Genomic DNA, 27,990 nt, shown 5'->3' on the forward strand with positions numbered 1-27,990 from the left:
TAAAGAAGACTATAGTCGCCTTCAATTTTTAATAAGACTGAAGTGACAAGTGCTCAGATGGAACTTTTCTTTTAAGGAGTCTGAAAAGGAATGAAAGTGACTTCTCTAGAAATCTAGATAGAGGCATTACCAAACCAATTTCAAAACTGTAGAATACTTTTTACGGTATGACAGTCAATCTTCCAAAATGTTGTGTTCAGTGCATTACGATCGATAGGGCGACAGACATAGCTTCCTAAGGATAAAGGATGTAGCCTATTGTGGTCCCCAATATATACTCAACGGTACATGGGAGCACAAGTCTGTACTAGCACTTGTCATCTCAAAGAGTAGGAATCAGCCAACCTACGATGAAAGAAATAGTTACCAGGCTTTACCACGCCGGAATGCATCTCTAGCGTAGACTTTTCGATGTTGTGCGTTAGGTTCCAAAGCATTTTTATGTTCATTGAGGTTTATTTTATAGTTGATCTTTCTTAAGAAGTTTTCCTTTAAAGGTTCACCACATGATGTAGATATACAATTCCTAAATATGCAATCTAAGATGATAAACAACCATTTACTCTCTTTTTGAAATGAAAATCCTAGCCACTAGGGAAAGAGAGATGAAATTATTTCAACATAGAGCAGAGAGCACACACTAGATACACTTTTCCTAAATCAATTTCAGCATGCAGTCTAAATTCAAATGCACGTGCATGTATTTTTTTTAGTTTCCTTAATGTGAGAATGGAAAAAAGAAAACTAAGTGCAGATCTGAATTATCTTATTTCAAAGTGATAGTACCAACATTTTTTTCTTCAAAAAAGAAAAGGAAGGCTAAGGCGACACTTTCCAATTTTGAATTCAAAAAATGAAAGGATGACTAAGATGACACTTTGCGACTTTGAATTCAAAAAACGAAAGGAAGACTAAGACGACACTTTGCAATTTTGAATTTAAAATTGCTTTCGACACTTGAAATACTAATGATTCAAATCAAATACAATGGCAAAAGTGCAATCAACTATTTGAAAGAGGAATACTTTATGACATTCTTTTTCTTGACTGAAAACGACACTTGTGACACTTTCAAATCAAAAGACAACAGTTCGATTAAGCTACTATTTGCAAAGGAGAACTGTAAATGATGAAAAATACATAAAAATATTCACAATTCCTTCTAATGGAGGCTGAAATAATGCAAAGGAAGAAGGTTTCAATAGTGATATAATGATCATAGACAGCAAAACTACTGAATAAAGCTGAAGACAATGAAGAAAAAACTAAAATCTAGAGGTAGAAACAGTCTCACTCAATCATTGCACCTGTAACATAGGGAAACAGGGATGCATCTCACCTGCAACACATGGGAGGTGCAATGCATCCAGATTGCCAATGAGAGACAGTGCGATTGTCCAGGGACGAGACTAAGCTTGGTTTTCACTCACAGTTTGCAGCCAATTTCGGGGATTTAGGCTGAGCTAATGATTTTCAGTAAACACAAAGTATAGGGGCTGATATAATGAGGTTACTTGAGCTACCACGAAGGCACTTAGGATGTTTGCAAGTCAGATGTTCAGTTCATAAACCAACCCGAAGATTGGCTGAAGCAACATTGATCTACTTTGGAGTTTCATAGCAAAAGAAATTCAAAGGCTAGCTGGCTTAACTTCAAGCTCCGTTTGTAGTTTATAAAGCAAACAATAGTAACAAAACAAACAAACTATTCGCTCCCTAGCGGGGTCGCCATTTTGTTATCAGGAAAACTAGTGGCCATTCAGAGCTGCTAGTCCCACTAAGACGGGTAGCTATCTTAGAAACAAGCAAACTAAATTTACTTTGGTTTTCCTTTATGAGAGATAGATGAGAGAGAAGCTGAGAGTACCAACCTCAGTCTTTCGCTAGTCTCCTTGCTTGTTTCGTCTCTCCCTTGGTAGAGCTTTTCTCCACTCCTTTCTCACTTTTCCTGCTTCAAAGAACACCTGTAGAGTCAAAGCAGCAAAATACCATCAAAGCATAGAGATCTATAACCATAAACAATGTAGGATCAGATGTACATTAACCATATAAATGCATATACAAATACAAGATTCATAGATATACAAGCATATGGAGGAAAAATTAAATAGCTTTATTGATAGAAGTAATAGAAGAGAGGATTACAACCAAGCTATCTGATCCAGCATCATCCTCCCAGCATGAAAGCCCTATTCACCTCAAACAAAGCAAGATCACCCAGCAATGTCTTCAAAGAGAAACCAACAGCACTTCCTTGCAAATTACCAAATTCTAGCCTCTGGATCTCTAAGATGAGGGATCCATATATAGATGTTTGCAGGAGAGTGAGTCAACTTCTGGGATTTTGATTAGTGTCATTTCACTGATAGTTCTTGGTTCCACTTGGAGATTTCATGATCTCTTACTCATGCCTAGGCAAATTCAAAGAGGCAAGTGTCATATGAGCAGTTTCTAGAAGGTCCTTTGAGTTTCCACTTAGAAAACTGCTTTTTCCATTTGTCTGCTCTCGCTCATCACACCCTACAGAAGGGATTTCTAGTATGCATCGCACCCCCCGTGTGTAACAGGTGAGATGCATCGCACCCTCAGCACGGAGTAGTCTGTATGGTCCAGTTTTGACGAGTTCTAAGTAGTTTTTTCTTGGAGAACTTCTGGGAAATGATGTAATCAGCTGACCTTGTTCCTCTAGGGTATGAAACAACACTTTTAGGGGTTTATAAGCCCTTGGTTTATGGACATATGTGGTTGGGGTTGGAGTGCCCAAATATGTCTATAACAAGCTGCCATATGGAGTTAGTCGCCTTTCTTCCATTGGCGTACTTGTGATAGAATTTTGTGTTTTCATCCCCTTCATGCATCCAGATGGCTCTACTTCTAAGGCGCCAGGTTTCTTCCTTATCTTTAAGGATTTTAGCTCTAGAAGCATAATGAGAAACCATCCTTTCCTTGTGTTCCTCTGAAGTGTACATTCCTCCAAGATCAATTTCGAAAGCAGCAATTTCAGAATCAATCCCACAGAGCGATTGATCCTCCTATACTCTTTTGTTATGTGCCCAAAGCTTGGAAATTCTCTTCAAGATTGTAAGGTTATGAATAAACCCTTTAATACTGTCTTCCCTCCTCCCAGGGGGGTTGGCCTTCCAGAAATCAGTGACCATTCTTTTGTAGGAGTCTTCCTTGAGCCAGACAGAGCAGAACTTGAAGGGACCTTTAGGCTTAGATTGCCCTCCATCTATAGCTAAGTAGATGGGTAGGTGATCAGAGATCCCCCCTGTACCTACCCAATGTCTGATATTGTAACCCAAGTCCATAACCTTTTCTTTGACAAGGAAGCGGTCAAGTCTGCGGGCCAAACTATCTTCCCCAATCCTGTTGTTCCTCCAAGTCACTTGAGTTTTTGCAGAGGGGATGTCAATCAAATGGTGTGCTTCCATTTCAGATAGAAAGTAATCCGAAAGGGAGTCTCATTGTGCCCTATGACCCTAGGATTCAGAGTATCCGATGGAGAAATTAAGGTCACCACCAAGGATCAGGTGGTCAGTCAAGAATAGATCAGTACTCAAGAGGTTTTGCCAAAAAGCAGGCCTGTTCTGGCAAGGCCCATAAACATTAAATATCCTAAAATTCATACCCAATTCAGTAGATCTGATATCTACACCGAGATGGCCTAGACCTCCACAAGCAAGGATAATTTTAGGGGCGAATGTTCGCCCTCAGGCGAAATTAAGGGGTTTTAAATTTTTAGTGGGCGAATATTTTGTATCATGGTACATTTTTACAAATCACCTCAAATAGCCCACCTTATTTTAAGGGAGAGGGTAAAAAAGGAAAATTTAGCCCTTGAAATTAGGACTTACAACCTTCCATTTGCCCATTTTCAAGAATAGGTTTTATTTAAGTGAATCCATTCGCCCATTTTCAAGAATAGGTTTTATTTAAGTGAATCCTATGGACCAAATTCCATATTTATAAAGGAGGTATGGTAAATTAATAAAAATATAAATAAATGAGAGGTATGGTAAGTAAATAAAACATTTTTTATATTTACTCCATAAGTCACCTTATATATATGTAAGGGTGTAAACAAATAAAAATATAAGTAAAGTGGAGGTATGGTAAATAAATAAAATGTCTTTTTATACTTACTCAAAAGGTATGGTAAATAAATAAAAATATAAATAAACTAGACGTATTGTAAATAAATAAAACCTCTTTTTATATTTAGTCCATAACCTTCGTTCTATTTATGAAGGCTCAAGAAAGAGGTTTTATTTAAGTGAATCCTATGGGAAAAATACCATATTTGTAAAAGAGGTATGGTAAATTAATAAAAATATAAATAAACGAGAGGTATGGTAAACAAATAAAACATTTTTTTTATATTTACTCCATAAGTCACCTTATATTTACAAACACTAAAAAACTGGGTTATATTTAGGTGAAACCTATGGCCAAAATACTATGGGACAAATACCATGGACTAGATTGTTATTAATACCATGCAAAAAACCATTATTAACCCTAATATTAGAATTAATAAAAATAAAAATGGCACATGGTATTGACCCATGGTATTCACCAAAATGGCACATGGTATTGTATTCACCTGGAATGTAGCTTATTTAAATGGGGGAATTAAACCAACATGTAGCCCATGCTAAGATTCACTAGGACTTTACAAAGTTTTATTATTTAGTGAAAGACTAGCGAAGATCTTACAAGATTTTATAATTGAGTAAAATATTCGCTATGCCTGGTGAGAGATTCGCCAAAAAATTATATATACATATTATATTATTGATAAAATCGCCTTCCATTTTTCCTATATACCATGGAGATTCGCCCATTTATTATATTTATAAATTTAGGGGGGGTTCTTAAAATTTTCCTTGTCCACAAGAGTTGAGCAACTTGATGGTTTGAGAGTTATAACCCCAAGCTAATCCTCCCAATCTCCCATGGGCATCAAGCCCAATGAAAATCTAAACCGGAAGCATGTTTTGGAGGGACTGAGAGATGTTTATAGCAGGTCCCAGAGTCTCTTGTAGGAAAATGATATCAAGCGGTTCAATGGTAATCAAACGACGAAGGGCTAGTTTTTTGTCCGGCCTAGCCAGCCCTCTACAATTGTAAGAAAAAATCTTCATGGAGGGATAGACTAGGATTCTCTGGCTCTAAGCGTCCCTGGGATAGTAGATTGAACCCCCAAAGCGATCTCATCTTCAGCAGTGCCTTGGGCTTTAGATAGATAAGAAGGTCGGCCCCTATGGAGTTTAGGGGGAGGGGGAGGTTGGAGTATCTCAAGCCCGACAAGGTCTTGGGTTTGCCTCTTCGATTTCGAGCGTGTCATGTACCCCCCAGGAGGGGGGGCCTAGAGGATAGATGAAGGGGTAGGGAGGTGAGAGGGGGTAGGCATGGAGGGGGCGGGTGAGAAGATGGGGCAAGAAGTGAACTGGCAGGAGAGCGGAGCAGAGAGAGGGGGAGCAGAGACCAGACCCAAACCCAGATGATCAGAGGATGGGTTCAAGGCATGTAGATCAGAGAAAGAACTAGATAAAATGCAATCAATATGAGATGAGCAGTAAGTGGAAACAAGGTTGAGTGGAAGATTCATACCCATCGAGGCCAAGCCCTCAGAAGGCGACTGAGGACGAGAAGGAGGAGGCGGATGAGGACGGTTGGGAGGCCGCCCTCGCTTCTTCGGCTGTGGTGGTGCCACAGTCTTTACTTCTGGAGTCTTATGATGTTCGGCCAGGACCTCAGAAGCAACCGTGTTCAGAGGAGCAGTAGAAGCCTGGCTCCGAGGATGCACGTCCTGGGAAGTGTGCGGGTGGGTCGCAGATTCTGGTGCCGAGGGCTATTTTTTAGATTTTCCCAGCAGGGGGCAGTCTTTATAAAGATGCCCGACCTTATGGCACCTCCGGAAATGGAAAGGAATGCCCTCATAATCCAGTTGTTGTCTTCTGGTATAGTTCCTCCATCGAATGTCGATGAACTCGAGCAAACCCTCCGATAGGTCCAGATGAACCAAGATCCTGGCATAAGCCATCTTCCCCGAAGACTGGTATGAGGCATCGTAAGTGAGGTAAACGCCAAGGGCATTCCCAATACGTCTGAAGACGTCCTCCATCCAAAAATGCAAAGGTAGTCCGAGCAATCGAACCCATATAGGGCCGGCATCGACCCTCTCCCGTTCTGGATCAAAAAGGGGCGTCCATCTTCTGAGTAAAATAGGAGCCTGATCAATGTGCCATACAGTGGATAGCACCCAGTTCATATGCTCCAAACTGCTGAAGTGCAATGCAAACCAGCCTTTGACAAATGTCTGAACCTTCGGGGTCTCCTTCAGGTTTTCACTCCAGACCTCCGAGGCCCATTGTTGTAATTTTTCCACACTGTAATGCCTTCCGCGAACCCAGCCCACTAGAACTTTCTCGGCAATGTCCATAGCATCCAATAGCTTGATGTCCTCTGCAAAGTTCAGGGGCACCACACCAGACCGAAGCTTAAGACCCCTTTTCTTCCTTGAAACCCCAAGGCTCCCCACAGCCGATGTGTCCAGAGATGAGGAAGGTGGAGCAGGTTCCAAAGGAGGAGAACCCCCAGGGTTTTCAGGCGCCGCCTGCGGAATAGCAGCGAAGATACCAGAAATCGGTCTAATACCTGTATAATGCCCCCGAGAGGTTGCCAAAAGGATCTGTGAAGCAAGTGTAATCGATCCAAGGACTGTAGTATCCAGGGGATGGTTAGTTGAGGGGGAGGGGTTCACCGCCAAATGGGGGGAAATGGGAAGAAATGCCACCGAGAGTAGGGAAAATAGGGTTAGTCTAAGGAGGGAAAAGGAGAGAGACCCCTCTAAGAGGAGGGAAACTAGGGTTTGACGGAGGGTCGATAAGGGAAAGGGTTCACGGCGAGAGGGGCTGGGTGATGAAGTCAGGGTGAGAGGCTGCATCTTCAGAGAGGGATACCGACGGGATGCAAGGGCGAGAAGATAGAGGGAGGGCCTCAATTTCATCGGCAAGGTCATGCATGAAAGGGCATAAACCAGGAGCTGTGGTCCTAGTGGGTATCCAGATGGGCACGTCCTCCGAAGGTTCCTCGAAATCACCCAACTCATCCATAACTATCAATATTTGTTAATGATAGCTAGAAAACAGGAGGGGAGGTAAGCTTGAGTAGATAGGTGAAAACCAGCAGCCGGGGACAGACAGGCAAAAGCCCGGATCAGAAGGTTCAGAGGGAATGGCGAAAAAACCACAGGTCAACGGGAGCATAAGCAGGCAGTCAACAGATAATTACGGGGCCAATAGCAAGCGATCATCAGAAGCAATGGGTTGCATGCAGGCACAACATCAAAACCCCAGACCCACCACCATTAGAGCTCTAGAGTCGAGTGGAAGACTTGTTGGCCAGTGACAATGTTGTATGCACTGCCAAAGTAATTTATAGTTAAACCCATGAAGAATAATTATATAAATCACTATTTATTTGATTTTCTTCTAGGAATAATTAATTTAACTATTGTTTTATTATTATTCCTTGTCATATTTAACCCAATCATGAAAAATAAATAGAATAACCATTAATTATCTTATTTTTCTCTAATAATAATTAATTAATCACTAATTAATTATTATTCTTTGTCAAATTTGAGTAAATCCCTTAGGAATATTAAAATCATTATTTGTTTATTATTCCTTAACTAATTCCTTGAGATGATAAAGAAATTATTTATTTATTTATTATTTCTAAATAAAAGTTTAAATACTTTTTCCTTCCTAACCAAATATAATAAAATATTCCAGGTAGTTATTCCAAGAATGGGATCAATAATATTTTATTATTCTCATTATTCAAGGATAACTTAATATTTTGTTATAAATAGAAGGGTTTTCCATTCATTATTCACTTTTGATTATTTTCATTGTTGCACTCACTCTTGTAACTCTAATTATTTTTATTGTCTCACACCATATTTTTGTTGGGTTTCACATTATAGAGGAGAGAGACTCTACACAAGCTGAAGACGTTGAGGATAGCCAAGAACCCATCCCATAAAGGGGGGCTGGTAACATTTATCTGTTCTCTTGATAGGTGTTATAATAAATTTATTCTTTACATATCTAGTTTCCATTGGATGATTGGAGTTATTACTCTTTATTTTTTCTATTTAATTATTATTGTGGCATAGATAAAAAAATTGGCAGGTTTTGTTTCTATCAGTTGTTGTATATCTACAATGTTTAGCAGCCATTTATATTGTTGACATTGTTTGTCATCCACAATATTAAAGTGGGTTCTTTTCGTACATCTTTGAAAAGAAAAAGCTACAATAGGGGCATCCAATTTCGAGTGTCCAGAAGATGTAATTCTTCCCCAGCCATCCTAGTGTATCTAGTAGTGTAAACTGTAGTGCCATTATTCTTCACCACCTTAAAGAACTTATAGAGTATCATATCACTCCAAATCATAGGGATGAACCATTTAATCATTCCTCCATCTTACATCAACAACATAGTCCCTTAGACATTTTTGTTTTTTATCCACTGTGTCTTGTAGGTGAGCATAAGTTCATTATATCTAAAGCCACTCTTTTGTACAGTGACACCACATATGCGAGCCCAGAAATTCAGTCCATTTGACTTATATATGTTATGCCAAATGATATTGGTAATCCATAATTGCCTTTCTCTAATTGTATCTATCAATTCTTCCAATAAGAAATCATCCATAGAACAAAAAATGGTGAACCACATCATCAAAATGTGTTTGGAGTCCACTATTCTAAATACATTCAGCATGTCCATAGCATGTTGCATTGATCCATCCAAAATTGTGGGGCACATATGCCCCTAGATCTACTCATCATCCTCTTAAGGATCTCGTGTCAGTAGGGATGAATGATTTAATCACTTATTTGAACACTTGGAACATAATGACACTCAACAAACTCCTCCTGCTGGGGGAATCATTCCCACCTTTGCATACCTGATAAGTCCCCCCATCATCATATGTTGGGGAGGAATATATCATGCTTGGGGGCATGATGGAACCCCTAGCCACATTCTCACTTAATTAACATAAGTCTTGGGGTAGAACGCAATGATCTAGGTATGGTATACTATGCTTTCATTCCTTGGATAGTTTGTCCTACTAGCCTCTTCGGCGAGCCATATACACATCGCATATTGTAGATGATTGATACCATCTATTCAAACATTCTACTCTATGTGATGACACACTTTCTACCCAGTCCTCATGACTCGCTTGGTGGTCAGGGATGATTCTAGACCTCCTCTAGCAGTTCATTCCCTCATTTTTCCTTCCTTAACTCTTCATTAGGAACCATCCTTCCAAGAAGCATTAAGGCCACTTTTAGACAAGTAATACCATTTACCTGAAATCCACAAATCGAAATTTCAATGGTTGATTTATCCATTATGATCTCGTCCATATTTAGGGCCTTCTCCTCCTCTCCAAATTCTCTAATAGATCACTATGAAAATGAATTGGATTTGGGGGAAATAAGCCCTTTTATAAAAAAATCCTGGTTTTTTCACCGCCCATTGTGACCAAACCGTAGCTTGGTTTGATGAACTATCAGCACCATTGGAAATCTATCACCAATTTCTCTAATGGGTTTCTCTCTATTTTTGGTAATTTAACACTTCACCAGGAAGCCATTCTTTCCACGAAGTCTCACCTTGCCGCTTATTAAAATTGAATTTCTTCATATGAGCTACCTATATTCTAGTATCAATTTACTTTTGCAATGGTCGAATCGTGTGTCAATTTCCATCATTAGTAACCCTTTTTTACTCATTATTTTATGGTACTATTTAGGCCTCCCCCATGTGGTATCATCATCGAGTCAACCTTGTTCAGAGCATCAGAGATTAGTCAGCTTTACATCCGTGTAGTCTATTCCAAGTCCTATTGAGTCTAGTTACAATGTTTCACCCATATTTGCATGCATTCATCCCATTGTTATCATATTTAGCCTCCATATATACTACTTTGTCTTTGAAAATCCTCCATCTGAGTAATTAACCATCCCCTCCGGAATCGAGTCTGTCACTACCAAGTCAACCATGCATATCATGCTCTAAAAAGGGACGTCATCAATCCACCTCTCATCTTGTCTCCTTCCATCGTCATCCTCGGTGTCATTCCATTAGTTATGTTACTGTGATCCCTCGTGCCTTTGTTGAGGATTCCTCATTGCCTCAACTCAAGCGGGCCCACTTTTGTTGACTTCAGCACACTTATTCTTGGAGAGTGGTCTGGAGGGCAGTGTATATTGGTTCCAACTCTCATCATTTTTTGGTGCCTCGGATCAAGAAAAGGTAATTATCATTTCCCTTTGACTTGGTTATTCCCTGCATGCTCAACTCCAGCTCATTATCGCATGATCAAGAATCATACACTATGGTCCGTGATCCAACAAATTGTACCAGTATTTCCTGGGCACGTGTAAGATGCCCCAAACCTCATGAGGGGTTGGCCCTTTAGGTAGCCCTGCACATTCCCTAATGTTAGTCGATTATTATCTAACCTCAAATGTAGTTCCTTCAATTTCACTAGCTCGGTTCCCACTACTTGCAGCGTCCACAACATGCATGTCTCGTTCAGATGATCCATTGAGATCTTCAGAGCCATTTCCTGTGCAACAAGGTTTATTTTGTTTTCATCCCCCATCCAAATGTAATCTCGAGGGGCCTTATGTTTCATGTACTTAGATCAACAAATGTTATTGTATTCAGTCTTGGCCTCTGTTTTCCAGGGACGTTATGTATATGGGACTCATTGTATTATTGTTTCACATTTTGGCCCCTTAATTCCAGCATATCATGTATCATGTAATTTTTATCTTAGTCCCACATTGTTGGGAACACCATTATTCTTTCTACTCAGTTATCTCGGCGGGCATGGGTATGCCTCCCCCGCCTCATTTGAGATCATGTACTCCAAAATAAAATGAGACTTATAACATCTTAGTAGGTTTCACCCCCTCCATTCCTCCAACCTTCCTTGTATTGCTTCATATATCTCTCTTTCTCTTTCTCTCTGACTCCCCTTTGGTGTCTCATGGAAGTGTAACCTACAACATGTTCCAGTCATATGATTTTCTCCTGATGCTTGTATGTTGGGGGCAATTTGTTATCACCTAAAAAATGATCACCTAGCCATTTTTAACTAGGTGGATCGAAATACACCATCTAGGATTAATTTTACGATAGTAAAATCATTTTCACCACAGGAAATAATTTAGTAAACTATTCTTATTAAATTATTTCTGTTTAAAAAAAAAAAAGGAAACCATGAGAATAATTGAATAAATCATTATTTCTGTAATTTTCTCTAGAAATAATTAGTAAATCATTATTTATGTAATTTTCTCTAGAAATAATTAGTAAATCATTATTTGATAATTATTTCTTACCACATTTGACTAAATCACCTTGGAATAATGAAATAAATCACTATTTATTTACTATTCCTTATTCTTATTTTTGGAATAATTCTTAAATCATTATTTAATAATTATTTCAAATTCACACTTTTTTTAATCCTTTCAAAGTGATTAATAAATCATTTTATTTGTTAATTACTTCAACCATTTTCTAAATAAATATATTTGACCATTTTGAAAATATTTTTCCTTTCCAAAAAATATAATAAAGTATTCCTAACAGTTAGATTTTCATTTGGTCAATAAAAGTTTATTATTTTCAAATTCCTAATTTAGCCCAATACTTTGTTATAAATAAGAGGGTTTTCCATTCATTATTCACCATGATCACTATCATCATCACCATTATCATCTCATGCAATTTGAGCTCTCACTTGAGTTCTATATTGTTTTATGTTTTTTGCATATTACGAGAGAGAAACAAATCGTTGAAGCACAAGGATATCAAAGGACCCATCCCATAGAGGAGGATTGATAGATCCATGTTATAAATCTTCTTCACCAGGTGTTTTTAATAAAAATATTATTCATTTAAAGTATACTTCTATTCATTTATTGCATTAGTTATTTCTTATTGTTCTATATTTTGGATTGCATATGATCTCTTTGCAGCAAGGTTTTCTTCTTTTGTCATTGCGGATCTAAAGCATAAAAAAAACGCATCTTGTTGTTAGGGTCACTTGTCACCAGTAACTTAAGTGAAGTATTTTTGGTACAATTTATAAGAATTTTGATACTAATAGAAGGGATACACCCCAAAACCAAGTTAGATCCAAGATATTTAGATGAAGATAAGTTGACTAAAAAAAACAATCTGATCAGAAAATGAACCTTGAAATCCAGAAGAGTTATGTCTAGAATACCATAATTCCTTCAAGAAGGAATTTACATCCAATGAAACCATGCAAAGGAAATATTTTGCGAGGATATCCAAATCAGATTTAGTTTGAGGGCCTTATGAGAGTCACGAGAACCTCACATAACCATTAACTAAAGTTGAACTGCCTCAACTCCCTAATGAGTCCCAAAACTTTTAATAATTGTAAAACCATGTTTTGAAAATTAAGTCAGATCATGTATGTTATGTGAACAAATATCATCAATAATTGTAATAAGATCACCATTATCAAGTTTGCATCCATATACGTTATTGATTTTATCATAATTTACACCTTTAACAAACATATTATCCAAGTTGTAAATTTCTTTTGATTCCACCTCTGAGGATGAATAGATTGAGCTAATTTCATGAGTAACTTGTACCAAGGAATTCTCCTAATGTAATACTATAAATAATAAGGAATGGAATGAACACTTATGATTTCAGTGCTTTTCTCTTCATCATGAATGATCTCACCACCATGTGTCAATTCAAAATCCAACTCATTAGATGAGATAACCCCATCACAAGTTAATGCCTTACAATAGGTGGAACACAAGGGATAGTGAGGTGAAGTGGAAGTTTGAATAAAAACACCTTCATTAACCAAATTAGATTCAAGATATAAACCTTTCAAAATAAAGTTTTCTTGAGAAAATGAAAGATCAATAGGGAAATCATCATTACATACAATAATGGAGTCAAAATCAATACAATGAAGGTTTTCCAAGAATTCAGACTAATTAAGAAAGTTAAGTTTTTTTAATCCATCACCGAAATTATTAGATTCATAATCAAACAAGCATGGAAAAACATTAACTTGACATGGAGGATTTTTAAAAAGAAAAGAAAGGTCAAGAGAATCCTCACATTCTTTCTCCTCTAACTATGAAGAAAGTATACCTTGCACCTCATCATTGTTTAGATTTGGAAGAGATTGATTAAGTGAATAAAAGAGCAAGGGATCACGAGAAAGAGGTTATAAAGGATGGCATGGATCAAAATCAGATTTAAGACTAGAGTTGTGAGTATTAATACCATCTGGTGGAATGGAGGGATTAATCTTCACCATAGGCTTCATCAACCATTCCAAATTTTCCTTAGTCACATCAAGATCATGGGAAATGGATGATGGTTGAGAAGATGGATTAGGAATTTTATTTATAGAATTCCCATATTCAAAATTATGACAAGGGGGAACCCAAATCAGAATTGTGGAAGGCAGAGGACAAGGAACAAAAGGAATATCATAGTCTCCTCCTCTGGGATTGGGGGTGTCTCACAATTTCCAAAAGTTGGGAGAACAAGAACATCTAGAGGTTTATATTAAAACTAATTCAAAGAAATTTGAACCAAACGTTTAAAATTTTGTTTCAAGAAATCCCAATCCATATCTTCTTCAGGAAACTCATAACATAGGTGAAGGAATATGTTAGAAAAATCCTCAATTGATTCATCATGATTCATTCTAAGGCTTTTAATTCTTTTATAAACATCTAAGTAATCATACCAATGAAATGCTTGATAAATCTCCTTAAGAAATTTATGAAAATAATGAATGGAAGTGGATGGTAAGATATGACACCATTAAATAACATGACCTTCAATAATGAGGGTGAATAGAATAAACATAACATCTTCATCATCGACTTCAAGATATTTAAAAAACCCAATAAAATCATTTATGTGCTTGGATAGAAATGTACTCACAGTAAAACTTGAATTGAGAAAAGGAATAAATGAGTTCGATAGAGATTTAAATTTTACTGGGAGGTAGATTAGAAAAAAACTCCAGGATTATGATTTGGGAAAGATCCATTTAAGATAAGAGATTCACACTAACTCAACAGACACAACTTCTCATATGGCCCTCCTTCTAATGATGGAATTTTGAAGGTATTGGATGCCAACAACATATAGGGGATCTCCCCCGTATAAGGTCCCAACTAGACCTCACACTGTTTGGTATAGGAGTCCCATCTGGAATACAACCCAACTGTCATTTACTTAAAGATATGCCTTGGATTTTGCTGTGAGCATGAGAGAGAAGCATGATTTTCCTTTCGAATGAGCAATATATTATGCCTTGTGTATGTTCGATTGCTGATGTATCAAGGTGCTTCTACTACGGGAGGGGGAATTAAGTGAGCCTTTAAGAGAGTATAAATAGTACTACCTTTGTGGAGACACATGTGGAAGAGAAAGGTTCGTCTAACATCAAGAGAAATGGTTCACAAGTGTGCAACAATTATTATAAACATAACAACACATTTCCAACAAAGAGCATCGAAGTAACCAAAATAGTTCAATTAATCCAGTACTAATGAAAGCAACATGAACCATAAACATTCAAAGAATAGTCTTGGAAACATTCAGAATCTGTGTGAAATCACATTTTCCAGGAAGGCTTCAATATTAAGTAAAACTCCCAAGGTACATAAATGCAATGAACACCACTAGCTCCAATAGTGGATTGTTAGAGCCACCACTTGCTCCCCAAAAGTACTAACTCTATCTCTCTAATTCCTTGTGGTAGAAGCCAAGGTTAAAATTCCTTTACATGATAAATGAGTATCTATTTATAACTTGCAACATGACCTTTCACATCCTCATGACTCTTGACTTTCCAACTTCTAGTGACCTTTGGACTTCTATAACCTTTGGAATTCCAAATGACTTTTGGAATTACATATGAATTTTGGTATTACATGTCATTTTGACTTCCATGACTCTTGGTCTTTTACTTATTTTTCTTTATAATGATTACAACATTACATCATGACTTCCACATCATCATGTGATGAGAACGTGACATGTCATTATCTTTGATGACTAGGACTAATAGTGATTGATGACATGGAATTTTTCCAGTGGTGACATGGTTTCCACTTGTATGTTTTTTCTTCAAGAAACTTTGATTGTTGATGTCTCTATCATCAAAACGGTGTTTGATCAAATGGATTTTTCAGGGTGATTTGATCCTCAATATTGAAGTGTGTTCTTCATTCTCTTCTTGCTTCCTTTGTTTGTTCTCTTTGCCTGATCTTCCTCGTGTGTCATTTCCATGTTGTTTATGGAATACCTATATCTCCAATAACTCAGGAAAGTAAATTATTGGCCTGAAAATATCATATTCTACATTGTTAAATACAGAAAAAGAAAAATAATAATTTAAATAAATAAATAAATAAAATAAAAAAATCATGCCTTTTCAGTGCACACGAAAGGGGCAAAAGGAGCTTCTTGTCACACAAGCACACTTTGAAATGTTGAAGGGATAAGAGGAGGAGGCTTCATGGCTTCGACATGTTCTCATGCACTCAATGGATGGAGGCAATCAAGGAAGGGAACATGGCACAAGTTTGAAGGATGAAGGGGAAGGCTTAAGGATTCCCATGTGTGTTTTTCACTCAACTGAGTGATGGAGGGCATATTGTGCACTCTTGAAGGCTAAAGGATGAGGGTTTGTTCATTTGGAGTGTCCTCATGTGCTCAAGAAACCAAGGGTGGTGTAGGGCACACTCCTGAAGGATGAAGTGTGAGGCTTCATGCCTTTGGAGTGTGCTTATGTGCTCAAGAGGACAAGGAGGATGCATGGCACAAGTTCAAAGGGAAAAGGAGGAAGTTGTGTTCCTTCAAAGTGTGCTCATGCACTCAAGGAGGGTGCATTCCTTCAAGTTGAAGGAGTGATCTCAAGGAGGGGACATTCCTTGAGGTTGAAGGAGTCTACTCAAGGAGGCCACATTCCTTCAGGTCAAAGGAGTGCTCTCATGGAGGATACATTCCTTCAAGTCGAAGGAGTGCGCTCAAGGGAAGGTTTGGTTTTTTAAGAGCACAATTCAGAATAAGGAAGGGGAAATATGGATTAAGGAGCGCACTTTGTTCTCTTGGAGGGAACATGGTGCACTTCCAAACAACAAAGGATCCCTGATAAATTCTTTAAAGTGCACTCATGCACTCTAGGCCTCAATGGGTTTTCTTTGAAACCAAATATTTGTATAAGTTTGGGATATAGGAAAAGGGGTGAACATGATGAGTTTTAGACATACAACCATGTTTGACACATAAAAAATCATCGAGAAAACTTAGACATTCTTGAAAAATGATAATTATAAATCAAAACGCCACTTTGCATGTATCCCCCAAGTACAATGAGTGAAGTGTGTGCGACTACGACCCAAAAGTGTCATTTTCCAACAACAAATATGTTATGACCATGAAATGCACCTAAAGATGTTATAATCAATGTGACAAACTTGAGACCACTAAAGAATACTTGAAACGCATATAATAGCATGAGATGACATTTGATGACCAAGGTGACACATTAGATATGACGATTATAGTAGGCTCCAAAATTCTAATGTAGTGAAATTTTTGGAGGGTGTTGTAGTAGTGACAATAGGACCATATTTAATTTCTAGAAATTTAGCATGGGAAGATCCTTGTGGCCAAAAACTATGGAGAAATATTCCTTAATGAAGAAGTTTCCATTAGTATGGTATCCCTAGCAGATCTTGTGAATTTCATTTTAAAGGGGGGTTTTATTTTTTGAAGTTCTTCCCATATTTTATCATTATTCATGATTGCATATGTTGGTGGCCACCTTTATTTGTCTTTATAGGATCACCATGAGGCATTTGAAGGGTTTCCCTACCAATAATGACAAAAAATGATCATTTTAGGAGCTTTCATAGAATCTTTGATATCTCAAAAAGAGTCATTTTCGAGGATTTTATGGATTTGTTGCCACAAATTCTCCCAAAAGAGGGCACATTTTCCATCACATATTTCCCAAAACATGTGATTTTGGAAAATCTCTTTGTTGGCATTATGATGTTTCCATATCAAAGAGCCATGAGTATAAGATATGGATCTAAGTTTCTACTGAAAATACCTATCATTTCAATTTCTTGTCCATATCCACTTACATAGATTTGTGTCACCCTGAATCCACCTCCACGACATTTTTTCTCCAAAAACTATGTTGAGGATCTCTACATCCCTCGGCCCTAATCCCCATGTCATTTTTGGGAGATATATCTTGTCCTGTGAAAGTAGGGCCCATTTTTTTACCATGGAGGAAATTCCCCATAAAAATGAATACGGAATAGTTTTGAGTCTTGATGACACCTTTGGGAATTTCCAAGGAATAGAGAAGGAATATTAGGATGACTTGCAGCACCGATTTGTAGAGAATATCTCCTTCAGAAATATTGAGTAAAAGGAATCTCCAAAAAATAACTTTTTCTTTGAGCTTATGAACTGTATATTTCCAATATTTATATTTTAAGGTTGATTCCACCAGGGGAAATCCTATGTATTTTCCTAGTAGATGGTTGATTATGAAGCCCAAGATCCTAGCAACATGTATTTGAATGGTGAAGGGGTGTTGAGGAAGAATATTTCAAATCTGGAGATATTTATAGTGGTTATGGAAGATAGTGATAATTCCTCGAGACTCCTTTTGATAATTTTTTCTTCTTTCATCATGGGAGTACCCAATAAGATATTACCATTGACAAACTATTGGTGGGTGTTGTGGCCACAAACAACCCCCCTCTTTGTTTGGTATTAGCAATAACACCAAGCAAATGGGGACCCTTAATAAAAAATCCAAAAAACATTTTATGAAAATTTTTGTATTCAACTCCTTAAAACTGTATCGCATCGCGAGAAGAGAATAAAACATTTTCTTATGAGCATAATAAACTGCGAAGAAGCGACACGAAATTCATCGCATCACATACATTATGAAGCGCTCTTAAATGAAAAATATTAAGAAATCTTCGACGGCCGATATGCGACGTCGCATATCGCAACATCGCGTAAGCAGCACACAATGATTGAATGACTAAGCGCGATCTGCAATGCCGCGATGAATGCGATCTGCGATAAATGCGATTTGCGATAAATGCGATCATGAATTTCTGCGATGACACATCTTGACGACACGATCCGCGATGCTGCGATGCGAGTCGCAGAAATCACCCATCGCAAATTTTTCTCGGCGCAGTATTCAAGGAAAGCTGTCTGTAAACCAAAATTGGGCGCGCGCCTTAAAAGAAATTAATGAATGTACGCCAAAGTATTCAAGAAGGACAGTTTTGTGTTTTTCGAAGAGTCAGTTCGCTATGGGTGTCATGATTTTATACATTCATAAGAGCTTAAAGCTTTCATGTCAATCTTTATTATCATTACTCTTTTCCTTTGCGTAAACTGTAAGACAAGAAATAACATGAAGCAATGTGCAGGAAACATCTAAGGAAAAGGGGAAAGCGTCAATGCTCGGAGAACAGAGAAGAGATGCCTTCATAAACGGATGCCGCATGCAACAGGACCACAGATTCCAGAGTATCACTCAACAGATGCTGATGTCAATAGGCCATCCAACGCTCAGAGTCAAAAGCGCACAAAAGCAGCATGTTTACAAAAGATCCTGAAGCTTATGCCCGGTAAAGGAAAAAAAGGGCGCTAAAGAAGGAAAACACACCACAAAATCCCGGAACAAACAACGGAGGTAGCATCACTAAGAAAATTGTTCAGAGAGCAAAGTCCCTAACTTGTTCAGTCATTCGCAAGGTCGGAAACCGAAATAGCAAAAGCAGAATCAGTTTGAGAGAAATTTGGGTTATTACCAAGTATACACGGAGTGAATACACTCAGCCAGAGGAAGATTCTCAAAAATATCTTCTAGTTTATGAGAAAGTGGTGCCAGCGCGTGTTATTTCTATTTTCGTAGCTCAAACGAAAGCAGAAGGCGACCAACCGACTCTTCCCAGGCGAATGCTGCATGCTTGCAGCACTAAGGAGCAAATACATAAATGGTTAGGAATTAGATTCAATTTTTAGAAATAGTTTTGCTTTAGCAGAAGGGCGGTCATTTAAAAACCGTATCCTAAATTTATGTAATTAAGTTAATTAGTTAGCAGTATTTAAACCCTTCTCAGGCAATTGGAGAAGGGTCCAGAAATTTGTCAGAAAACTTGTCCTCAGAACATGCACTTTTGCACCCTCGGAGGGGGTTTTGATGAATGGATGGATCAAGGTTTATTAATGTTTGCATTTGATATCTGCTAGTGATGTTGCACTTTTGTACTCTTAGTAGATGTTAGAGCAAGGAGAGATAAATCATTGTTGCTTGAAGCTTATGAGTGGAACCAGCCATAAATGGTACTTTTATCTCTTGACCGTTTCTGTTTATATTCTTAAAGTGATATACAGTTTTTAGTTGTTTATATGTTATTGCATGAATGTGTGAGTTACCATTTGGCACTTTTGTACGGTGGAGTCATTTATTTATGTTTGATATATGAATAACTTATTATGCGATATGCTGTTCACAACTGTTTTGCCTAACTTTTTATGCAAAGTGGTTTATCTTAATTTATTTCTATTCTTATGATAGCTGAATGATCTTTATTACCAGTTATTGTTTGAAATCTCTTTAGATCGCATAATAGAAGAAATACGCCCCGGGTTAGCGTAGATTAGATGTGTTGTTTCTCATTAGATTACAATAGCATAGAGTTAGTTTAAAAGTTTGAATTAAATTAGCCTTAAGTACTCTTAGATCAGCATCATCTAACTCTGCACACACACACACCCTTAAATTGGGAAACTGGTCCCATTATCCCCAGTCGGACCCGCTATACCAAATGGATAAGGAGCTGCCAACCAAGGTCCGGACCGGGTGGGTATCCCCCTTGTTGTCGACCCGATTTTCGAGGCTTCAACATATTTGGTGCTAGAAGGAGGGCCCGAACTATGAATGACACCTAAATCAAAATCTAAATACCATTCTAAGAGTAAATCGCCCTCATCAACTCCCCCGACTTCCCCAGTACGTTTAAATCCAGAGTCAGAAGTCGCTCGAGTATTAACCGCTGCTACATACCCTAATATTTCAGACCAATCTACCATTGAACCCCCTGAAGTTCAAACTCTGATTCGCAAACTCCAGGGATTTTCTATTTCTACACAGAGGTCTGATAAATCTCAAAGCAGCGTGACTTCGCAGTACAATCCTACTCATCCCCTGACCAGATTAAAGAGTGAAAAATTTGGCATCCAGCCAACTGAATTCCCTCTCCCCACCAGGAAAAGAGCAAGGAAAACACCACAAGAGTCTGATAGTGAGACTCTTTCATCTACATCGTCCATTTCAACTCCCTCACCGCGAAGTCAGCCACCCACATCTTCATTCCAAACCACCCATCCATCTTCCACAACCCCTCTTCTTCAATCATCTAAGATCATAATATCTTCATCTTCCCAGCCTCAGGGATCATCCTCTGCACTTTCATCTACTAGCATCTCAACGATGGCCCAGTCTCCATGGAACAATCCTGGGGCAGTTTTAATGCTTCCACCCCTGAGCCAAATACCAGCCCATCCTGAGAAATGGCTACCCAAATTCAATCCAGAAGCAGGCATGCTAGCTGAAGAGCACATTAACAATTTCATGCTTTCTGTCAATCTCAATGGAGTTACCAACGAGGATGCTGTTGTCCGGCTTTTTCCCTATACAATGCAAGGAACAGCCGGGTCATGGTAGTTTTCATTACCCTCCGGATCTATCACAAGTTGGGACATTTTTCAAAGTCAATTCCTTACCAAGTTTGGTGATGACAGATCAACAGCAATGTTAATCAATGACCTATCCAATCTTAAAGCCGAGGCTAGAGAACCCATCAAAGATTTCAATTTATGGTTCAATAAAATCCTCAACAAAATTCCCACTGCTTCCCAACCCAGCGAAGAAGTACGATGTGAATGGTATATTACGGCCTTACCATCAAACTTAGCAATCTTCGTGGATAGGGAAAATAAAACAACCTTAGTTGAAAACCTGACAGAGGCGATAGCAGTAGAGAAAAGCGTAGTAGCCCTGGAAAAGAGATCTGTGATAGAGGAACGCAAATCTAAAAAAGTCACCTTCAAGGAATACTCCAAGAAGAAACAAACGAAAGACCCTTTCGATTTGGAAGGATTGCAAAAATTATTAAAGACCATGTCCAATGAGATGATTGACATAAAAAAACAAGTAGCCGAAACTTCTTCAAAAAAGCCCTACAGAGCTTTTAAAAGAGGCCCTTCAATGGATGTGAAACCACCCAACGCTATCTCAAATTTCGAATCCGAAGAAGAGGAAGAAGAAGAGAGTACCACTGAAGGGCAGACCGATGACGAAGAAGTTGTGGAACTACAAGGAATGTGGGATTTCATCCTCCCACAAGAAGAAGATCAAGAAGCATTTCCGGTTAGCACACGAAGCAAAAATCAACTTGATCCTCCCCAAACTACCCCTAAGCAGAAGGGCGCAAGCCCTGCAGCAAAAGATAAAGTCGCAACAAAGAAAACGACCGCTAAAGCGACTCAATCTAGCCCAGTCCAACCAGATCAAACAACTCCATCAAGAACACTGATAGTGTCGGATGAAATGGAATACAATATTATTGATGACATGAAAAAGACTAGGGCTAATATCACTCTTTATGAATTGAGAAAATTGAAACATCAACAGAAGATAATGATGAAAGAATTACATGTCGTGCCTACTACATCTTTGCCTACAGCTGTAGCTTCCCACAACATGGGAAGACCTCCAACCAACACGATCAATAAGATTGATCCAAATGACATCGCCTTGATTGGAGGAAGATCAAGGTCTCACACTCCCCCTTTTCTTCTCACTTATGAAATTTTCAATAAAAATGTGCACAATTGTTTGGTAGATTCTGGTGCTTCAACGAATATTTTACCCAGATCAATATGTGCCAAGTTGAATGTTCAACCACAAAAATCCGCAGTGCGCATAGTTCAGCTTGATCGATCTCAATTCGAAGTGATTGGTGAACTTAATCAAGTAACCATAAGATTGTCGTCCAACCCGAAGGTATGTCAGGTTATTGACATTCTAGTAGCTGATATCCCAGAATTCTATGGCTTGATTCTTAGCAGGGATTGGTCCGAAAAACTCCATGGATACTTCTCAACCGACTGGTCGCACATGTGGTTACCCTACAATGGTAAACCGAATCAAATAAAGGTTGAACGAGAGTTACACCAGAAGTACATAGTAACGGAATTGGAGGGAGAAAATGAAGCAATAGCATATAACAACAGTATCATAGGCAATTACTCGGTAGATTCTTTCCTCGGCAATTTCAATGCTCATACATCACCTTACTTAGAAAATTCAGTTTTATCCCAAGTCGAGAATTTTTCCCAAACTGATAATTCAAAGTGTGTTAATTTTGTAGATAAACCTGTAAATACATCTTTGTTTTGGAAATTATATTTTGATGGCTCTAAATCTAACAAAGGAGCAGGAGCAGGATGCGTTCTGATTAGTCCAGAAGGAAATAAGACCATGCTTACGTGCAGACTTGAAATCGATTGTGCAAACAATACAGCGAAATATGAGGCCTTGGTGCAAGGCCTATACAAAGCAATCAGGTTGAACGTCAAGTATCTTCAAGTCTTCGGAGACTCTGAGATTGTCGTCAAACAGGTACGTAACACCATACATTGCCTATCAGGTCATTTGAAACACTATCAATCTTTAGTACAAGATCTGACTGAGCATTTCATAGCATTCAATATTTCGTCAATCCCAAGACTCCAAAATGCGAGCGCAGACCTTTTAGCTAACGTAGCCTCTAGACTTATTCCCTCCGAAGATTTTAGTCCAGATAGATTCTCAATAGAATTAATCTTTAGACCATCCATCCCTGACAACATTACAAATTGGAGAGTATTCAATGATGATCCTGATATTGTAAATTTCCTCACTTCTGAAGGATCCTACTCCAATCAAATAATTGACAAAGACCATCACGATCGACAAATACAACAAGATAGCACTGATAATGCTATACCTAAATCGGTGGTTAAGTTGGAAGACTTATACGATTTGAAAAGTCGGTTTAAAAGGTCTACCAATTCTAAGCTCTACAGTTCAACTCTGAACTACGAATTAGTAAACCTAGGAACCGATGATAAACCACAAAATGTTAATCTAGGCCACGGCCTAGCCCCTGAAGAAAAACTAGCATATATTCGTCTTTTTAGACAACACAAAAATGTTTTTGCCTAGAATTACGATGAGCTGAAGACATACGACACTTCTATCATTCAACATACTATCCCTATGATTGACAACGAAAAACCTGTCCAACAGAAACTCAGAAAAATCGACCCCAATTTAGAAAATCAGATAAAAACTGAACTAAATAAGTTATTAAAAGCCAGAATAATTTTCCCCGTTAGACATTCCAAATGGGTCTCCAATATGGTACCCGTTAGAAAGAAAAACGGAGATATTAGAATCTGCATCGATTTTCGGAATCTCAACAAAGCCTGTCAAAAAGACAATTTTCCCCTTCCACCTATGGAGCAGATATTACAGGCAGTAGCAGGCTCAGAACTAATGTCTTTTTTGGATGGATTTTCAGAATACAATCAACTGCTGGTACATCCCGATGATCAGTTAAAAACCACATTCCGAACTAAATGGGGCACATACGCATATCAGAAGATGCCATTTGGTTTGATCAATGCCAACGCTACATTTCAGAGAGCCATGGACATCGCATTCAAGGGTTTAGTCAATAAATCTGTAGTAATTTATTTGGATGATATAACAGTGTACTCCAAGAAGCGAAGCGACCATCTCAAAGACTTGAAACAAATCTTTCAACGATGCTTAAGGTATGGGATTTCACTTAACCCAAAGAAATCTTTTTTCGCATTAAGTGAAGGAAAACTTCTAGGATTCATAGTGTCAAAATCTGGTATTCACATTGAGCCTGACAGAATCAAAGAAATTTCTGAAATATCCCTACCTCATAATAAAAAAGCCCTGCAATCTTTCCTTGGTCAAATCAATTTTGTGAAGAGATTTAACCCAGATTTTTCACGAATTGTTTCTCCTTTGCAAACCATGATTAAAAAGAATTCAAATTTTAAATGGGGTCAAGATGAGCATGAAGCATTCAACCTGATCAAACATGCTATCATTAACGCTCCATCTTTAGTAACCCCGAGTTTTTCAGAATCTTTTATCTTATACACATTTGCCTCAGAGAAATCATATGCTGCGATTCTAACTCAAGCAAATCAAGAGAAAGCGGAAGCTCCAATCGCATTTTTTAGCTCGAATTTACAAGGTGCTGAACTCAACTATTCAGACGTGGAGAAACAGGCATATGCTATTTTCAAAGCGGTCAAATATTTCAGACCTTTCTTACTTAAAACCCATACTAAGGTCATAGTACCGTTTCCAGCGGTAAGAAATCTTCTAGTACAGAAGGATGTGGGTGAAAAAAGAGCAAATTGGATCACTGCTTTACAAGAATACGACCTTGAGATCAAACCAGCAAGCATTGTAAGAGGTCAAGGCTTCTGCAAAATGTTGGCTGGAGCATCGCAAATTCCTGAAAATTCATCTGAAGAGGTACAAATGTATGAGGTAAGCCTAAACGATGCAGAATCATTATATGCTAACACTATTTATTATCTTAAGAATGGGTATGCTCCATCAAACCTAGATGACACTAAGAAAAGAGCTCTGAGATTGAAAACTAAACAATATCAGCTCATAAATGATGTTCTGTTTAAAAAGAATTACGATTCTGTTCTTCTTAGGTGTTTTGAGAAAACCGAAGCCGAAAAGGTTTTGAAGGAACTCCACGATGGACCAGCAGGCGGACACTATGCTGGAGATGCTACTGCACATAAAATCTTACGTGCAGGATATTATTGGCCCACGCTGTTCAAAGACTCACACAGTTACGTGAGGAAATGTCAAGTCTGCCAAACTACTGCAGGGAGACAAAAGAAACCGTCCATGCCACTACAGCCGGTAAACATCGAGCAACCATTTAGTCAGTGGGGCTTGGACATAATAGGTGAGATCGTTCCTCAATCTTCTAAGCAGCATAGATACATCCTCACGGCAACAGATTATTTTACTAAATGGGTAGAAGCAGTTCCTCTCAAGACAGTTAATTCTGAAAACATCATTGAATTTATAGAGCAATTTATAATCACTAGGTTTGGATTGCCAACGGCTTTAATGTTTGATAATGCCTCATACTTTTCTGGGAATGCAATGACTGATTTTGCACTTAAAAGAGGGTTCAAACTGAAATATTCGGCCAACTACTATCCGCAAGGTAATGGATTGGCTGAGTCAACAAATAAAAACCTAATCAGGATTATTAAAAGAACAGTTGACCAGAACCAAAAGAATTGGCACAAAACTTTGGTAAATGCTTTATGGGTAGATAGAATAACGAAGAAAGCTTCAATCGGCACTTCTCCCTTTAATTTAGTTTATGGGAAGGAAGTGGTTCTCCCAACTCACTTAGTGATCCCCTCCTTGTCTTTAGTACAATACATCGATGAAGTATCTACTTCCTCCTTACAATTAAGACAAATGGAAATAATTAAATTAGAAGAACGACGAGAACAAGCTAAGAAAACCCATGCTCATCACCAAGCGCTAATAAAATCCTCTTTTGATTCAAGCATAATGACCAGAATTTTTTTTCAGATGGGAGATATAGCTTTGAAATGGGATAAGGCTCATGATGAAAAGGGCAAACATATAAAATTTCAGAAGATGTGTCTTGGTCCTTTTCAGATTGTAGAAGTCATAGGCCCATCAACGTTTGTGTTGCAGGATTTAGCAGGTAGAAGGGATTCTTTGCCTGTTAATGGACAGATCCTTAAAATATATTTTCCATAGAAGATTATTCTTCTATTTTGTAGGATAGTTTTAGTTTTTCTTTTCTTCATTATAAATAAAACCAGTTGTAGATGGTTACTATAGGGGTTCACGAAAAAGACACCAATTCTCTATCAGATTTTGATTTTTTTTTTCGCCTGTACAAATAGTAAAATTTTTCAAAAAATCTGATCTTTATTATTGACAGATAGAGTTAAAAAAAAAAAAAAAAACTTTAGCCTAGATATGATACTAGTTTCAACTTCAAAAATTTGATGAAAGCAACCTTTGGCAAAAAATTGTTTTATATGAGCACAATGAAAAGTATCAATAATAAAATAAAGATTCTCTGTAAAACTGTTGTTTTCAAACTCTATTATTGTCGTCTAGAGCTTTCTTAAGTTAAAACAATGATTTCCTCCCTGCTAAAGAAAATCGCAGCATTCGGAGGAACAATCCGAGAAAACACTATATCTAAAAGAATAAGAGGTCTCATCACGAGCCGGCTTATCATGATCATAGATATTATAACTTGCTGACTTTGCCAATACTGTCTACCAAAACAGGGCAACGACTCAAGATTGTTGCAATCAAAAGACAAGGGGTCTCATCACGAGCCAGCTTGTTCAGCAAAAGTGTAAATCAAGTGAATGACTGTGTCATAATTTGGCCACCAAACCAAGACATTATTCTTTAGAGAATAAAAAATGAAAAAAGTGTCAAAATGGGTTTTTCTCTGAAAAGTTGTAAATAGCCTTAAGCAGGATAAAGGATCAATGCTGGGTAATAGGTAACGCTGTCAAGGCTATGGACGCCTGTTGGCAGCGGAGGCTCTACCTACAACAAATGAGCATATTTTAAAAGCCAGCACACAGAGAAGACCTTATTTTATCTTTAGAAGACCAAGTAATGGCTGATGTAAATACAAGGACAAAGCCTGAGGAAGCAAACAATTGGAATAGAAAAAGGTTGAAACAAAATATCATTGATAGGATAAGGCATAATGTACTCTATCTGTCCATAACAAAATTTAGACTTATGAAAAATTTTCTACTTTGGGAGTTAAAATTCAATAGAAAAGCAGAGATAACTGGTTCTTCCCAGTGAATCGCCATTGTTGTGGCCACCAACAACCCCCCTCTTTGTTTGGTATTAGCAATAACACCAAGCAAATGGGGACCCTTAATATAAAATCCAAAAACCATTTTATGAAAATTTTTGTATTCAACTCCTTAAAACTGTATCGCATCGCAAGAAGAGAATAAAACATTTTCTTATGAGCATAATAAACTGCGAAGAAGCGACGTGAAATTCATCGCATCGCATACATTATGAAGCGCTCTTAAATGAAAAATCTTAAGAAATCTCCGACGGCCGATATGCGACGTCGCATATCGCAACATCGCGTAAGCAGCACACAATGATTGAATGACTAAGCGCGATCTGCGATGCCACGATGAAAGCGATCTGCGATAAATGCGATCATGAATTTCTGCGATGACACATCTTGACGACGCGATCCACGATGCTGCGATGCAAGTCGCAGAAATCACCCATCGCAAATTTTTCTCGGTGCAGTATTCAAGGAAAGTTGTCTGTAAACCAAAATTGGGCGCGCGCCTTAAAAGAAATTAATGAATGTACGCCAAAGTATTCAAGAAGGACAATTTTGTGTTTTTCGAAGAGTCAGTTCGCTATGGGTGTCATGATTTTATAAATTCATAAGAGCTTAAAGCTTTCATGTCAATCTTTATTATCATTACTCTTTTCCTTTGCGTAAACTGTAAGACAGGAAATAACATGAAGCAATGTGCAAGAAAAATCTAAGGAAAAGGGGAAAGCATCAATGCTCGGAGAACAGAGAAGAGATGCCTTCATAAACGGATGCCGCATGCAACAGGG

Source organism: Pinus tabuliformis, chromosome 7 (genome assembly GCF_031772625.1).
Source record: "Pinus tabuliformis cultivar Carrire ecotype Pingquan chromosome 7, CPIR1, whole genome shotgun sequence".
NCBI classification, from domain to species: Eukaryota; Viridiplantae; Streptophyta; class Pinopsida; order Pinales; family Pinaceae; genus Pinus; species Pinus tabuliformis.